Source organism: Vespula pensylvanica, chromosome 1, assembly GCF_014466175.1.
Source record: "Vespula pensylvanica isolate Volc-1 chromosome 1, ASM1446617v1, whole genome shotgun sequence".
NCBI classification, from domain to species: domain Eukaryota; kingdom Metazoa; phylum Arthropoda; class Insecta; order Hymenoptera; family Vespidae; genus Vespula; species Vespula pensylvanica.
Genome location: NC_057685.1, coordinates 3,410,638 through 3,416,326, shown reverse-complemented (window position 1 = coordinate 3,416,326; position 5,689 = coordinate 3,410,638). Strand labels below are relative to the sequence as shown.

The window sequence follows — 5,689 nt, the reverse complement described above, 5'->3', positions numbered from 1 at the left end:
GAGAGAGAGAGAGAGAGCTCAGCACTATACATTCGAGTAGCGAGCAAACACGCGAAAACTTTCTACGTCGCGTCGGGTAGAACTTAGTGGACGCCCACGGACAATTGGATTTTCGTGGGACGCACGAGACCCAGGCGCTCTTTCGCGTCGTTAATCGAATTGACACGGTCGGCCAACAAATCACTTCGAAAATATATTGAAAGTATCGTCGGGAGTTAATTGCCTGCGAATTCCCGTCTCGTTAAATTTGACATTAATCGATCACGCGCTCGTTCGTAGATTTTTTCGAGAGTTCACATTTTTATCGTTTTCTTCGTTTTCTCTTTCTTTTTCTCTTCTTTTCCTTTCCTCCATACCCTCTCCCTGTTTTTTTTTTTTTTTTTTATTCTGAGATCGAAGAATAATAACTATAATGAAATAATACGAATTAATTGTCACTCGAATGAATTATTTAAAATTCTCATAGCGTTTTAATCGGTTTACTTGTGATTACTATACATACATTATTGTATGCATCACGGTATGAACAGTATACGTTTTGTCATTGCATATTTTGATTAATTATATTATCATGACGATTAGATTATCATAATTGCTTAGGAAAATCGTTATGGTGTTCTAAACGTGCAAACGATATGCTGCTACAAACCTCATAAAGATTGTACGACTCGTAATTGTGTACTTACTTCGGCGTTAAGCTACCATGACGATTGGATTAACATAATTATTACTTAACTCAAACCTTTGTGGGGTTTTAACATCTTCACGTACAATTTCGTACGGATTATTTTTCTTACGAATTACGATTACATATAAAAATATTACTAACCATAAAGACATTTAACATGGCCAAGTCTAGTGGACTCGTTATTCGAGACCAAACGTGTTAACGTTGACGAGGATAAAGAAAAGAAATAAAATTGGAAATAAAAAGAAAAATAAAAATAACAATAAAAATGAAAATGAAAACGAAAAGAAAGAAAAGGAAGGCGACAAAGAAGGCGAGGAAAAAGGAAAACGGAATATATTTCTAATTCTACTTTTCGCCAAGGGAGAGACGAATTTTTCTAGGATGTAAAAAGGAAGTAGGTAAAGGACGAGAAGAAGGATAGGAAGGATTGGGGATGCCACGAGCTCCTATAAAGTTCCTCGGAGACTACGCCAACCGTATTTCAAAACTTACCACTTAGTCGGACTACTACTACTACTATACTACTACTACTACTACTACTACTACTACTACTACTACTACTACTAGTATTAGTGTTACTACTATTACTACACTACTATTGAGGATAGAACGCAAGATGGACAACGAACGAGGTATGTTTAGCTCGTCGTCCGTGTCGTCCTTCGTGAGGAAAGTGTGTCGTTTGTATACACGGAGGACCATTAGAATATTTTACGTATGACCTGGAAAGACTCGTCTGTGTGTTCTTTAAACGTGTCTAGAGTATGTATAAAAAAGTTCTTCGTTAGTTTACTACACATATGTATGTATGTACGTATATATATATATATATCCCTCTATTCATTCTTCATTTATAATACTTTCTTTTTTGTCTCTCTCTCTCTCTCTCTCTCTCTCTCTCCTTTTAAGTGGATCACTTTACTAATAAAAATATTCTTTACCTTTTTTAACCGAAGTGTATATCATCGAGTTAACTTTTTATAACGTCTATTTAATTTTGATGTCACACGAATACACATACACATACAGAGAGGCATATATGTATACGCACTCACGCACGTTTCATTGTTGGTTCGTGTTCGAATATTTGTACATAAGTTCTCAGGTAATATAACTTTAGTTGATATACGCGAGGAAAGATTAAATTATACAAAGTTAACGATTGTAGTTACTCGTAAACAACAAAGTAAGTATACACGTATAATCGCAGTCCCATAAGATCATCAGTCGTTTTATTTTTTTGTCGGATGTAATACAATTTAACGTCTCCTTTACGTATTTTTTTCTTTTCCTTACGTTATTTTCTTTTCTTTACTTTCTTTTCTCTCTCTCTCTCTTTTTTTTTTTTTTTTTTTTTTTTGTAACGAACCTTTCCACCTCTCAAGGTAATTTTAATGAATACATAGATTTTTTTCTAAAGGAAAAAGCGGATAATAGAAAGTTAAGTTGCATCGGATTGAAAGGTGGCTTGGAAAGACGGAAAAGAGAACATAGGGTGAGGTTTGAGATAGAAAAGAGAAAATAGAGAGAGAGAGAGAGAGAGAGAGAGTAAGAGACGATAAGAGGGAGAGCAATAAAGAAGGAATTGTATCTCGAAACTGCGAAATTGAAGAGCGCCAGCGAATCAAGAAGAAGTACAATAGGCCGTCGAATAGTATAGGAACAATAGTCGTGAGCTTCCATTTGTAATCGATTTCCTTCGATCACGCTCGACCAAATCCGTACGAAGAGGTAGAAGAAGAAGGTATTTATATTTGTTTTTCTCCCACCCTATATTCATTCTTCCTCCTTCTCCGTAACTCCTACAGAGGAAAATAATCATTTTTTGTAAACGAAGTTTGTAACTAAAGTTCGTCTTTTTTTCTTTCCTTTGTCTTTTTTCTTTTTTTTCTATCGAGCAACGTTATATATTCTACGATAATATCGACAATGTGTTTCTTTTCTTTTCTTTTTTTTTTTATATTTATTTACGATCGAACTGCTGTTCGTTTTTAACTCGTGAAAGAACGTCGAGGAAACATAACGTTAATGTAAAATGAAATAAAAAAAAAAAAAAAAAAGAAACAAGGAAAAGAAATTGAAAGAATACTGAAAAAAGAATAATTCGATCGCACGATTAAACGTCAGTTGTAAGTGTTATGCGTGGATAAAAAAAGAGAAGAAAAGAAAAAAAAAAAGACGAAGTTATTTATCGGACGAATAAAATGAAAAAGAAATGTTTTTCTTTCTCTAACGAAATCTATAAAGAGTATAAATTTTACACGTGCTATCTCTCTTTATCTATATAAAATAAGAATAAAAAGGTAATAATAATAATAATAATTCTACGATAATTATCTCAAAGACGAAAGACAAAAATATAAAAAAAAAGAGAAGGAAAAAGAAAAACGAAGAAAGAAAGAAATATTTTTTTAATTAGAACGATTAGCGTTTAATAAGCGTGCAAAACAGTTACGATTATTATCAATATTCTTTCGTTGTCTCATTTTCATTCGGCTGGATGGTACGTGACCCCGATATCTCGTTATACAAATCTCGGAGTACAACACCGCGAGAGTCAGGCACGGTCCTTCGGGGCCGATGGGAGCTTGATGGTAGGAGTAAAATGGAAATCGAATGGGATTGAACGTGACCGAATAGATTTTCGAGCCGTCAGAATTTCGGGATCGTACTCCCAGGATCCAATTATAATTCCAATTCTCCTGATATTCATGGTTAAACACCGAGGCTTTGTCTGTCCTTCTCTCTCTCTCTCACTCACTCTCTTACCCTCTGTATCTCTGTGTCTTTCTCTGTCTCTCTTTCTGTTTCTCTCCGAGTTACGTGACACTACTTCGACATCTTCCATCTGAAGACCTTACTTGGCTTTTGTTAATAATTTCTGAATGATTTTGTTCAATATAGAACGTTGCAAATATTAGAAATTAAGATAAGATCATTGATAAGATAAGATATTAATGATCATCATCATTATCATTACCATCATCATCGTCACTATCATTATTATCATCGTGAATATTTACGAAAAATAATAATAATATTTCACATATGTATGCATATATATATATATATACACTATCAATGCAGAAATATGATTAAATATATAAATACGTATATATGCATATAGAGGTAAAATTTCGCGAATTAGAAATGTGAATGACCTGTTATCGTTATAATCAAATTCATAACGAATAATAATAATAATAATAATAATAATAATAATAGTAATAATAATAATAATTATTATTATTATAATAATTATAATAATAATACGGTTCACTTTCATTTAGTTACTTTGATCGAGAGAAAAAAAAAAGAAGAAAAAAAAGAACAACAAAATAAATCGAGATATATTACGAAAAAAACGAAACAAAAACTAAATAAAAAAAAAATAAAAAAAACAAAAAAAAAGAACAAAAAAGGAAAGGAAGAAAAAACAAAATAACAAAAAGGAAAAACGACAAACGAACGAACAAAAAAAAAAAAAAAGAAAAGAACGACCGGCGTCCGAGGGATAAAGTTTTCGGACTAAAAATCGATCCGTCATATAAAATGGTGAAAATTCGAAGAATCACGGGGATTTCACGGTGCCGTTGGCTTTCGGGCGCTTTACGTTACGCTCCTGGCCACTTCGACGTTGCCCATCGTGCCGGAAAACTGGCGAAAAACCAACAAAACTGAAACGAGTTCGTACGCCCGAGGCACATAGCGAGGAAACGAGAGAGAAAGAGAGAGAGAGAGAGAGATAGTGATACAGTTTTTCACTGTCGGGAAACCTCGCGAATGGAACAACCTCGCGTACAACAATGGCGGCTAAAAAAGAAATACCGAATCTCATTGGTGATGGCGTTGGGTTCGACGTACCAGTTCGACGCGTCGAACCACTATGAAAAATCGGTCATACTCGTTTTTTCCTCTCCTCCCTTGAGGATTAACGTGCGCGTTGCGATGCGTTTAGCGTACCCCCACCACTCACTCATCCACCCCCTACTACCCTCCTCCCTACCTTTATTCCCCTCACCCCTTCTCTCTTTTTACCTACCACACGAAGTATTATTTTTTTTTCTCGTTGTTCTTGTTTGTCGAAAATGAAAAAAAGATAGAAAAAGAGAACAAAAGAGGCAATAAAGGATGAATAAAGAAAAAAGGAAGAACGGAGTAGAAGATGTAAGGATGAATAATAAATTTCTAGAGAAGCAAAAATTTGTTAAGAAAAATCAATCGTGTCGAACGTGTGGTGAAGATAAAACTGACACACATTGAAGTCTTTCTATTGGTTATATATTTATCGATACGAGAAAGAATTTCAATCGGAAGAACGTAGAGGGTAGGAACGTGTCGAAGCGCGTTTTACGGGCTTAAAAGATAAAGAAAGAGAGAGAGAGAGAGAGAGAGAGAGAGAGAGAGAGAGAGAGAGAGAGAGAGAGGGAGAGAGAAGAAAGAAGAGGAGATTCTCCGAATTCTGACAATTTCAAATCAATATCCGATCGGCGCGTCGATCTGAAACACGGTAAAAATGTCGTAAAGGTTATCTCTACATCGGATATTGGATGATGGGACACTTGGCGATCGAGAACGATTTTAGGTACCTACGAAAAGATCCATGGTTATACCAGTAATAGTAGTGTTAGTATCAGAGAGACAGACGAGAGTCTTACCCGCGTACCATTTAATAGAATTTCCAGGATATCACGGCCCATTAAGCTTGGATTTTCACTTATCTAAAAAAGTAAAGCGTCTCGATTTTTAACCCCACGTCCTCGTACCTCTTGCACCTCCACATTTACCTCCACTTCCACCTCGTTTCTCCCTAACAGTAATCATCATCCTTCGATCCATTTAAATACGTTTTACACGGTCTTATGGAAATTTCTTAATGGATTTTTTTATTCGACATTTTTCGAGCGGTGTCCTCCCTCTCCTGTTCGTTAAAAAAAAAAAAGAAAAAAAAGAAAAAAGAAATAGGAAAAGAAAACCTTCACGCGCCACGTCCATCTA

The 5,689-nt window shown here is 35.0% G+C and overlaps 1 protein-coding gene across 1 annotated transcript in view; it reads right to left on the bottom strand.

The window, feature by feature from the left end:
- LOC122633976 (inactive rhomboid protein 1) overlaps positions 1-5,689 on the bottom strand; it is a 219,560-nt gene that overhangs the window by 27,875 nt on the left and 185,996 nt on the right. The window lies entirely within an intron of this gene.